This window comes from Saccoglossus kowalevskii, chromosome 8 (assembly GCF_978046115.1).
Source record: "Saccoglossus kowalevskii chromosome 8, keSacKowa6.1, whole genome shotgun sequence".
In the NCBI taxonomy this organism is placed as follows: domain Eukaryota; kingdom Metazoa; phylum Hemichordata; class Enteropneusta; family Harrimaniidae; genus Saccoglossus; species Saccoglossus kowalevskii.
In genome coordinates this window covers 1640091-1652863 of record NC_140648.1, presented here as the reverse complement: position 1 = coordinate 1652863, position 12773 = coordinate 1640091, and the positions used below count along the sequence as shown (strand labels likewise).

The window sequence follows — 12773 nt, the reverse complement described above, 5'->3', positions numbered from 1 at the left end:
ATGAGGAGATACAAATAGAATTTAAAAAAACAAGCAGCCTTTCGGCTGAGATAGCTCTGCTGTTAGCAATGCACATTGCAATTAAAGAACAGAAGATATCATTAGAATATGTATAGTACATTGTATCAAAGCAATCAGACTTGCGGTTTTCAACAAGAAGTTCTAAATATCACTTTTTACCAAATATTACAAAAATATTCACCAAAATTAGAGAATTGAAGGTATCATCATGAAATGAACAAATCTAAGAGAGGTCTATCCAAGGTACATATACACTAAGTATCAAAGCATTCAGGCTTGTAGTTTTCAAGAAGAAGTCAAAAAGTAAAACATTGACACTGACGACGACGGAGACCGACAATCACTAAAAATCAAATCTTGTATCAAACACCTTACTATCATTGTATTGTGTATATATTTACACAATTCCTCTGCATACTATTGAAACATTTTTCAAACAAGTCAAACCACACTTGTTGCAAGAACTGAACTGCTTTGCGCTGTACAAGAGTACAAAATTTTATTTTCAATAAGACATGAATGTCACAGTCCTCGTCATGATTATAAAATACTTAAAATAATACATGGAACATCTGCAAACAGGTGGATGAATATGTACATAAAGGGATTTCCCATAATCTAGTATTGTACTGAAAACTTCCACTGACCCATGTCCAAAATCTTGTACATGTAGTACACAAGTGCAACCAAACTCCGCTCTTATGTCGCGTTCTTGAAGTTCCTGCAATCAAACAAGGTTACTAGTTCTTCTGGTAACTAGTGAATAAGACCACTGAGCCAAATAGAATATAAACAGTACATGTATTATAAATTGCACTGCCAAATAGAGAAACAGCATTACTTATAGATCTAAGCTACTGTAAATGCATTAATTATTCACTGGATTTTAATTTCGCTATTTTCGCTGATAAGTAAAATACTCTAAATTAAATCTATGTGAACATGTCAAATAACACTAAAATAAGCACATACAATTGTTCTGTCAGTGTTGTTGAGAGAGGTAATTTGTATTGAAAATCATGAAAAAGACCTACTTAGGATTTTCAGATTTGGAAACAAAATTAAGAGCCTATTCGACACATTGTTCATCAACCTATCAAGTTTCTGCTGTAGAATTTCTGAGAAAATGTTAGAGACATTCAGACACAGAAACAGAATTAGTAGTCCCTTTTTCAGGTTGCACATGAACAGGGACTAAAAATTTCGCAGAATTATTTAACATCGACACAATCTGGACTAGATGAACCTATATGTGTCAACAATTGTAAAATAACTAGTCTGCAGCATATGAGCAGTTTTGCTTGCCCTGCATTTATCACTCATATTGCCATGTTTAGTGACAAATAAATAGATATTACTTACAAAGACAAATAAATGATATATTTGGATAGAATTCAATACTGTTTCAGAACCAAAACCTCAAACATACCTAAATAAATAAATCAAAATACACAATGAATGCCTACATTTTTTTAATACTTAAAATCTGTCATATTACACAGGTTTTATTATTTCAATAAATACATATTTTTGTTTATTTGTCAAATAAATACATATATACCAAATAAAAGTCTATTAATAAAAAAATAAATAAAACATTTCTCCTATAGTTGTTTTTCTATTTAATAGTATTACACCATTAAAGTACATGTACCTTTATGTATAAAATTGTTTGTGTGTTTGGAAATACATGTTCCCAAATATTCCTGAGTTGAAACGTTCATATAAGTCATAACATGCATGATGCCAAACCTTCTGGGAGCTCAATATATAAATATTTAAAATAAAACACATAAAAAAATACAAGTCATTGAAAAAGACACAGTCCCCGTTAAATTTTTGAAAGTTCTCTTTGTGATCGTCATATTAAAGCGAAGGGGTTGTCGCGAGACTTTGAAACTTGAGTTCCAAGTGGCGTATACAACAGATTGCTTATTTACATCAAAACAGGTGTTCCGTGTAGTAGTAATATGGCCAAAAATAAAATAAACGTTATTCGTCCATCTTTGACCTGATTATGAAACACACTGATATGTATGTGCCAAATATGAATGAAAATGGTACATAAATTGTGGAAATATAGTAGTAAGGCCAAAAAGTCAGATGGCTGTCAATCGGCCATCCTTGACCAGATTTTGAAACAAATTGTCATGGACATGCATCCTAACATGTATAAAGTACATGTATGTGCCAAATTTGAATGAAAACTGACGGAGCACGTCCAAGATACCGCATAAAAAAACAAAAACAAGATGCCTGCCATATTTGATCCAATTGCGAAATAAATCATTATGGACATGTATCCTAACATGTATGATCTATGTACCAAGTTTGAATGATGCACGGATTATAAGTCCCTGTTTTTGGAACGAACGGGGACTAATTAAAACATCTGATACTGTATACTGTATCAACATTGTTTTAACTTATTGTATCATACAAAATCAAATGCATGTATATCATGAGGTCCATACATGTACATGTTCTCTTTCTGATTTGACTACCATATTCGCTGCAAGCACAAATAAACCAACAATTGCATTAGTTGTATATTGAATCATTAAAACATTACTTATTTTGATCATAGAGATATCACAATTACTGTATGTAGTATTGTATACTACTTGCCAGTTATTTTGCTCATTGTAGAGTATTTATTGATTATTTGTCAGTCATTTTATGGTAATTCCTTTTCCTGACTGAATTTGGATATCATTTGTATATTGAACTTGTTATTTCTATTTCACCAACACAGCTGAATTTTATTTTTCAACTGAATTGTTGTGAAAATTTGGCTGGAAGCTGTTTTTCAATACATAATTAAAATTGGGTTACTGCAATATCTATAAATTAACATATCTTGAAAAGTATTTTATATTACTAACATCTGGTTCTCAAGATCAGCAGTATAACAATGTCTCTATTCCCTGAACTTAGTTCTACGTTTAACCAATGCTTGATTGCTGCCTAGAAATACTGAATAAAATTAAAACAAGTTTGTGGCCTTAAAATAAACTTAATAGTTTATACAAAAATGTACATGTAGCTATACTAGGGCAATGTTATGATGTATATAATAACATTTCCGAACAAAAATGAAGAATAAAGCTATCGGCATTAAATAATTTAAATTCAATTAAAAAAAATGAATTAATACTACATCACATGTGTTATATTAATTTGGGAAATATTGAAAAAAATAACATGAATTGTGTGAAAGTTCTGAAAAAGTACAGCAATAAAACATTTGGACTTGTCAATTTTTGGTTGCAAAAATGTTTTATACTATATAATGAATAACATATCGAGTTAATGCATTATTTAATTTACATACATACATGTATATACAGTGGTAGCGGCACTAGGGGGGGGGCAGTCGCACCTTCGAAAAAATGTTGGGGGGTGTCGCCCCTTTCAAAATCAAGCTCAAACCCTTTGTGTCAGCAAAATGCAGGAAATAGCCCCTGGGCCCCCTAGTAAGGTCGAGCCTTTGGCCACGAGGTTGGTCAGCAGATCTCTCCCCATCATGCAAAATTTGGTGCCGCCGCCTCTGAAAAAAGTGTTACGTCGGAGTCAACAACAACAACAAAGACATTTTCCCATCGTATATTTTTCTCTTTATATATACGTAGATACGGGCAAGGGAAAAATTGTCGGCTCCCCAGTCACCCCATCATTTCATGTGGTCGGCTCCTTGTTGTCTACCGCCCCCGCCTTTGTGGTATTGCAATCGTTGCCGTTTCCAGACACATTACAATCCTTGGACGTTGTTGGATTCGATATGTTTTGTTCAGGATGTACATGGCGGCAACACAGCATTGCTTTCATGCAATAATTTCTACACATTAGAAACACACATGAAAGAGTGACCATCAATACTCCAGTCACCGCTACACAAATCCCCGACACACTCACCGAGTTTAGAGGAGCTACAGAGTTACCGTTCAGCGAATATCCCACCGTAAATAAGGTGCAACCTATTATCAACAAGGCTCCTCCTACAAACAAACTACAGATAACCGCAGACCTTCTGCTGTCTGTAATAGTCATGCGACCATGCTTGGATTTCCGGATTTTCTTATTTACTCTGCCGGCTCGTTCGACTTCACTCGGTCCGGGGTCGTCAGCCTCAACAATCTGAGTACTAGTGAAGAATTTGTAGTGTGCAAGCGTAAACGCCATTTTCTAAACCGATGATTCTCAGAGGTGGCGAAACTTCCCATTATGCATTGCGCGTTCAATGTCGTCATATTTTAACCCGTTATAGATTCGTACCTTGCCCTTGTACGCAAGGCTCATTGAACTCCAAATCTAACCCCCATAAGTGGTCATTATTAACCATTTCTTAAGCATGCGTTATTATTACTATTAGTAGTATTACGCTTTATTTCAGACAAATGTCCATACAAATTATATTTCGTCGTTTGATTATAAATGGGCGATCCTTTCTTTCTGAAGCATACATATGATTAATAGGTTGAGAACAGCACACATAATGGAATGCACATCAGCTTGTTTTATCGCTGTATTATCTGGTATACACATTGGCTGAAAGAATACTGACTCAATTATTTTGTGACTATCGGTTCACTGAACAAAAGTGATCGAGTACCTCTACACTGCAGAGAGCCTATGGCAAAATACTATACAGTTGTGTTTTTAATTGGGAATAGTCACACCATATTGATATTCTTAGGACAAACCTATCAGTGACTAACAATAGCATGATTTCAAGACCAATTTATATGGGGTGAGATTAGTGCTAAAATTAAAAATTATTTGGAACGTACACAAAAACAATGCTTGCGTAAAGTCCAATATAGGAAACATAAAGTAACACAACTAATAAAAAATAGTTACAAAATTAGCTAATACACTATAAACTATTTGTCTACACTTGAAAAAATCTTGAAAAATAATTCTACAGTTGGCAAGATTTGGTAATCAGGTTAGTATAAACAGTGCATAGAGAAATTTTTCCTGTGTTCTGAAAAACTGTTATCTTTACAATGAAAAAAGTTATGTTTTTCATCACCCATTTCATCAGAGTCGCACTTGTTACATACCCTGTCAATTTTATTTTTTCGCCTGTGACGACCTGTTTCAATTGGCAAGAAGTGGGCTATGATTAAGTGATTAATGCTACTCTATGTTTTTTTGTTTTCTATATCATCCAAGTATTTTTCAAATTTATAATTATTTTTGAATGTTTTATATGTACTTAGTTTATTATGACCAGTTTTGTTTAACTGACTTTCCACATTTGTTGAGTAAATATATTATGTATATATCATTTGACCATTATTATGTTGTTATTTCTTCATCATTGAGTCCTCAAATATTTGTCTATACTGTTTACGTTTGCACGCTGGGTGCTACATTGCACTTTTTTCTTTCTTGGTAGATACCCTTTTTCAGTTTCTTTCCCATGGTGGGATCGCTTGGTAGAAAGTATAAAAGAAAATTCAGGCAGCCGTTGGTCTAAACAAGAGGGGTGGGAGTGGTGTCATTGCTTTAGTATCCCATATCCAGTTTTGCCCAGCATTGGTACCCACTGTAAGCCACTGTTATGTCAAGGTTATTTTGCTATGTCTATCTGGGGAGTAGAGTTAGACGTGTCTTTAGCAGCAATAACAGGGACTCATATGATGTTATGATTGGGAAAATGCTAGCAAGTCAGTGTGTCTTTCTTCATTTATCACTAAAAAGCTTGAATGTCGGCATGGATTATGTCACTAGAATGTGACTGTCGTGAATTATTTAAATGAGCTTAGCATATGATTGGTAGTGGAATATATAAAATACACATAATAATATATTATATCCAAGAGTATGGCCTCTGGCCTATGCTTCAATTAAAAATGTTTAATTACACATAAATTGCAAATATTTTGAATTACTCATTAGTTCAATCGATGAATTTCTGCGCATGTCGTGATTTGAGATAATGTTCTAGAATAACAGTTTGCATAAGACGAATAAAGATATAGTATGAATAGTCATCGTGGAAAGATTGAGGTAGATAGTGATAAGATGATGATATCGTCGGCAGGCAAGGCGGACATGAAATATGTCCTCTACCAAGCCCAAATTATCATGTTTAAATATTCTCCAGGATATGACATTTCGATTCGATTCGGACCCGATGTGTGATGATGATCTCAACTGACATAGTATGGTCCTTAACTTTTCTTTATCAATCAGAGACAATTATTTTTGAAAAACAAAATCGTAGAACCCAACATTTGTTCTCTTTTCAGCCTCTTTATATTGATATTGATGGTATTTTTAACACCATTAACATCAAACCCAAAATTTAGCTCTCCATACATTAATTGGTAAAATCTTACAATCCAGAATTCCGTCATATTTCGCTACATCAATGGAACTATTTTTTAGATAAGATTCGTTTTAAAGCAAGAATTGCTTTGCCAAAATGGATGCTTGTTTGCCCGGTAGAGCTTCCGGTCGAGAATTCTAATACAGCATTATTATGATAGTTGCCTACTATTAAAACATAAACAAAACATTGATAAAGTGTACCCAGAACAGGCATTTTTGATACATTTTCGAGGCCGTTTTGTAGAGTACTTACTTGGTAACCCAACCTTTCTTGCTTGATTTCTAGCATGTCTAAATATGATTATTTAGTGGTAGCAAACTTCCTTAATTGAACAGAATTTGTTGTGGGTTGATGTTCTATTTTTAGTATGTCAAAGATTTCGAAAGGTAACTACAAGTCTAAACCTGATTAGTGGAGTACACAATCATACAGTCAATGAAATGTGAAAATAATATTATATTTATAATTTTTTAACTATGTTGTCTGGCTGCAAACATGATGTAAACAATTGTTATACAATTTACTGGAGTCTGTCTGTTCGTGTTTGAACAAATTAATTCACTCTTCCTGTCATACATATCACTATTTTTTTGAATTCATTTCCGAATGTCAATTTTGTAATCATCTTCAGTGAACATTAGAGATATAGAGAAAAAATATTCCCATTGTAGGTGGTAATGTGCTTACTGAAATATAATTAAACATTGTTAAGGTGTCACTGTCTTAACCGTCAATATAATTACATTTATAATTAATACAGCTGCTGTATGACTCGGTATATGCACTTGTGATAGTATCGACACGTCGGTAGATATCCCAGTCACATTTTTTTTATTACTCCATCTACTACAATACCATTGCTAAAGAGAAAATATTTGTACACCATCAACACAGTCAAATACTATATATATACTATACTATATATTAATGCTCATTCAGTATATCATTATTATTGTTGGTGGCAATGAATTTATTAAATCTTTCGTCTATATTAACCTCACTATGACTCAATATGAAGAATATGACACAATTCACATATCACGATACATGTGTATGGGTGTCAGCATCCTCTATTCTATGTTTTTGGCATATTGTCTCAAACCTTGCAAATAGAAGTGTGCATGGAATCATGGGAAGAAACAGTGTGCATTGTGATAACTGTCATAAAGATGATTGACAGGTCATACTTATTTACAACTCTTAAAGGACAATTGGAATCTGCCAGGTGTGTTTGAGATTTACATAACAAAGGATGTTTACCACTCTGGAAGGACAATTTGAATCTACCAGGTGTGCTTTAGACTTACATAACAAAGGGTGTTTTCAGCTTTGGAAGGACAATTGGAATCTGCCAGGTGTGCTGTTATTTGATAAACAAAAGATTTTTATGATCTACTGACTTGCCTACGTGAGACCGCTGGTCGCAAAAAACACATTCTGATTGGCTCATGTGGAAACCCAGGTGGTGTCCCTGAATCTCGGCCATTTAGGCCTATAACTAGGCTATACAGTTGGAACAGATGGGTCCATCATTTCTACTGTGTACCCAGTGAGTTGCTGCTACGATATTGTGAGACAAGTGATACTGTGAGTTATCAGCAATGCACACTTCCCTAAGCAATCCTCTATTTTAGTGAATTTATTCATTGTATTTTCCTGCACTCTGTTTCTCGTAATTATTTTGAGAGGTATTAAAGGCAGGAGCTTTAACTTGATATGTTGGTGTATTTCATTTCCAGTACTATCATTTCCCATACTAACAGTGAAAGAACCCCCTGTCCAGTGTAAGTTCTGTGAGTGCCCTCTCAATAGCAATAAGCAGTCCTTACACTGTGACAATTTGGTGTCAGAAGTGGGATTCGAGCCCACGCCTACAGATGTAGACTGCGAGTCATGGAGTTCATACAATTACGTCGATGTCACAATATCGACATTAACTGTAATATAAATGAGACTTGAAATCGAATGTATGACAGTATATTCATTTCACTCCAATATTAATATAATGCAAAAAGTTTCGAATAGCAGATGACAAAAAATTACATTATTCCTTTGTATACAGAATGTTATATCAGCACTAAATCCGATAATTTATGTTTTATATATTCTATTTTATAGTTCTATTTTTAATAGAATTAGTCTGTGCATTATTTTTTAAAAACCAGTGCAGATTGACACATCATTTTGATCAATAATTAGATATATATTGTATATATTCATCAATTACGCATTTAATATCACATTCTACTGACGTTAACATCTGTATAATTAAATGTACATAGACCACGTGATACATTACCGACGTCGAACAGAGCTTTTGTATTAAAGCAGTAACATCACGTGATTTCAATAACCAAATGGACGACATTTCTGTGTTGTAGAAACACAGTGTTTCTAATTTATGGAATAAAAACAGAATGATTAATCTCCACGAAATATTTCATTATGGTTTAGTATGAACTGTAACATCACGGTTGGGTCATTATTTTTGATTGCACATTTAGACAATTGTGGTATATAGTCTCATTGTCAGATTATTAAACTGGATACACATTATTGATTTGTTCATTCTAAATTGTCATTACATGTCGCAAGTAATGTCACCTTCACAATGATTCTGCAAACAATGTCGCTTAAGGTCGAACTCTACTAAAAAAACACATCATTGTCATTGTCATTTTATGCAAAACTAAATATAACAAGGATACAGATAGTAATATGGGGTCACCGTACGTGTAGGGGTTTGTGAAAATGTAGGGAAAAGAGCATGTAGTTTAAATTTTTTCCATGGTAATACAAAGTTCCAAAGATTTGACATTAAACATAACTACTTATTGATGTTAAAAGATATTATCAAATATTATTTTGGTGGCTTTTAACTGCGATATGTGCACTCACCGTTGAAATGTGCTGGAAATTATGTTATGCCTTATATCTGTCAGTCGTTCTAAAAAACAGATTTCCAGTGAACAAAATAATTTAACATATTATTGACTAATATTAAAATGATTTTGGCACAAAATAAAATTTGTGCATATATTAAAACACACGAATATTCTACTTTAACTTCGCCTTATAGTAGAACAAAATCATTAGCAGAAACTAAAACGAAAATAATATTTTCATTTAGTAACATAGCAACTTTACCTTCGAACGGTCGCAGAGTTATTGGGAAAAAGATTTTCGGATGCGTAGTGTTTACCCTATTGATATGCAGATTGCCATCGTGATTCAAAATCTTAAGTTTGATAAGATGATTTCATAAGCCCTCTATCAATGCCAAATATAATATAGTTGCCATAATCATGAGTGCATTGACTAATTTAGCAGATTAGGTCTATTTTACCTACCCCCTGAGTTGTTTGTTGTAGTACCTACACTGCTACATTTTAAAAGACATAACTGCTCGGATATTATAGCATACTAGGCACATTTACTTAAATATCTGGTTTGTCACTCATTTTTAAAGGAGAAATATGTGTGTTGTCCTAAATTCTCGCACACGAAATGCTGGCTAATGTAAAATAGCAATATGCGGACAATTTTTCGTGCCACATACCCTGTTAAATCCAGTTTTATTCACTTTTGCTTTGTATATATTCCGAAAGCCACAACTGGGCTTATCTAAGTGCCAAAATACGCATTTAGTCAAGTATGTGTGAGATTCTTGACCCGTTGTCAACTAAAAAAACGTTCGTTTAAGTTGGCCAGAGTTCGCTAATGTCCACAATTCTGAAATGTAGGTTCTGTCCCGAATAATCACGTAATATGATGTCATAACTCAAATTAAGTAATTTGAAAGTTAATAAGCCAGTTACTGGAAATAGCCAAATGCGCAGATGACAAATAAACTGCTTTTCAGAATGTTGGATCGGTTCTTAGAAAGTTGGTTTAAACACGAGGAGGGTATTGTTGCGTTAGTATCCTATATCCAATCTGATTAAAATCTGATGTAGTGTACGGGCTTTAATTATTTTGGCTATAAACTTATTTTAATTTTATTTTTTATTACTTTTGTTATTAATGCCTTTTTATTTTATTATTTTACTTTGATTTTGATTTTTTTTAATTCCGCCCTACATACATCTGATCCGACGCCTACGTAAGTCCCGTTCAAATCTCGCGTAAGTAACAGCCAATCACAGGCCCCCTTTTATAGAGGCTGTCGGTTGCTTACTTTTCAGTGTAGCGATACTCTACGGGCAATCTTTCTGTACATTATATTTTGCCCACTTGAATAAACCATTAATAGAAAATTGCTAGTATATTTTTATTTACAAAAGAAATTCCACAGCATTTTCCAATTTTTGTCATTACATTGAATATTTTGTTCACTTCCAACAAATGTGTACACTTCCTGATACATCTTCGCCAGCCAAGGTTCGTTTATTCAGTCATCGCTTCAATTTTACATCAAACACTGAGCATAATTATCTAGAATGGAAGCAAAAAAAAAAGTAAATCGTAATGATTAGAACACTGTAAACAGCTATAGTAAACAATGCAAATTTTAAATTGTATAACGGTCACCGGCCCACGGCATCGACGCAGAAAATTGGAGCAATAAAATATTTCCTGATCAATTGCGATGTGTTCCAAATAAAAAATATTTTATTCCAGTCCAAATCAGCTCAATTACTTTGATAAAGAGTTATTGTATAATGTACAAAATGTTGATACATTTTGATGAATATTTACAGCTACGGCTTCAATACCGTAGACGGTTTTGACCCGATCGTCAACAAAACATCACCCGTCTCCAGGGCAAGCGACTGGAAAAAGACACCGGTGTTCGGTCGAACCGGTGGAAACAAAATCGTCACTCCCAGAATAACTACGCAAAGTAACGATCTAAACTCGAACCATTCGAGCCACAATATAAACATAAAAAAATGACTTTCGTTGCATTTGACAATGATAAACTTACCGAAAAGCCATGTTCTTCTCGGTCCTAACGTCGGTATAATCCGCCATTTTATGTTTGAGTGTGTTTGCCACCTGACTCTGCCCAGTGACGTCATCATGTGCGCTATAGAAGAAGGTCTGTGATTCGTTGACTAAAATCGTCGACAGTGGGTCTCGTTGAAATCTCGTTACATAGGCATCGGCTCAGATGTATGTAGGGCGGAATTTTAAAAAAATCACAAAATCAAAATCAAAGTAAAATAATAAAATAAAAAGGCATTAATAACAAAAGTAATAAAACATAAAATTAAAATAAGTTTATAGCCAAAATAATTAAAGCCCGTACACTACATCAGATTTTAATCAGATTGTCCTATATCCAGCTTTGCCCAACATGTCTGGGTAAGACGTGTCTTCACATCGACAATGACTGGGGATTCAGATGCTATTATGAATGGGGAAACACAAGCAAGTCAGTTTGACTATCTCAATTTACCCCTGAAAAGCTGGCAAGCCGGTATGTACATGTACATGGCTTTTTAACATGTCACTAGAATGTGAGGGTCGTGAAATATTTAAATGACCTAAGCATGTGCATGGTTTTGAATATATAAAATGCACATAATAATATATTTTATCCAGTAGCATGGCCTCAGGCCAATGTTCCAACAATTAAAAAAGTTTGCTTACATGTAAAGGGCAAATATCATGAATTACTCATTTTGTTCAATCGATAATGTTCTGTGCTTAAAAACATGCAAACACAAATGTCGTGATTTGTGATAATGCTTTAGAATTAACAGTTTGTATAAGACGTGTAATGTTATGATATGAATGGTCTTCATCGGGCAAAAAAAAAACAGGTAGATCAAGTTAATGTCAGCAGACGAGACGAATATCAAATTCCTTCTCGACCAAGCCCAAATTACCATGTTTGCATAATGTACTTCCGGATATGACATTTCCGACCGGTTCGACCCGAAATGTGTGTACGAGATGATGATCTCTACTGACATAGTTTTGTATATATGAAACACATATTTGTGTATTCTCTCCTTGAAAAAATTCAAAAATGAACCAACACCAAATCATTGATTTAATCAAACAAACCCAGGACAATTCCTTTCTTTCATGTCATATTTTAAATTTGTTTCTGAATGTCATCTTTTTTTATTAGTTTCAGTGAATGTTAAGGTGTCACTGTCATAACCGTCGATATAATTACATTAAATGTTATGATTAATGGACGTGATATCAACGCGGGGTTCACTGGCAGGCTGCTGTATGACTCAATATATGGACAGTGATAATATCTACGCGTCGGCAAGTCTCCCAGTTTTCACCATTACTCCCTCTAGTATACACAATTCACATGTCACGAAGCACGTGAATAGGTCACTGAGCTCATACATTTATGTCGATGTCAGTTAGACCTAAATGCACCTCAATATAGACATTAAATGTAATATTAATGAGACTTGAATGTTTGCATTGAAATCGAATT

At 34.0% G+C, this 12773-nt stretch overlaps 2 long non-coding RNA genes across 2 annotated transcripts; both read right to left on the bottom strand.

Moving 5' to 3' along the window:
* Positions 1 to 720: 720 nt before the first annotated feature.
* LOC146739211 (uncharacterized) lies at positions 721 to 4212 on the bottom strand. Its single transcript, XR_014930131.1, has 2 exons — positions 3937 to 4212; positions 721 to 1450 (listed from the first exon to the last, which is right to left on the bottom strand). It is a non-coding gene; the product is annotated as an uncharacterized LOC146739211 (long non-coding RNA).
* A 6408-nt stretch (positions 4213 to 10620) lies between these two features.
* Positions 10621 to 11621, bottom strand: LOC146739210 (uncharacterized). Its single transcript, XR_014930130.1, has 2 exons — positions 11292 to 11621; positions 10621 to 10798 (listed from the first exon to the last, which is right to left on the bottom strand). It is a non-coding gene; the product is annotated as an uncharacterized LOC146739210 (long non-coding RNA).
* Positions 11622 to 12773: the final 1152 nt, after the last annotated feature.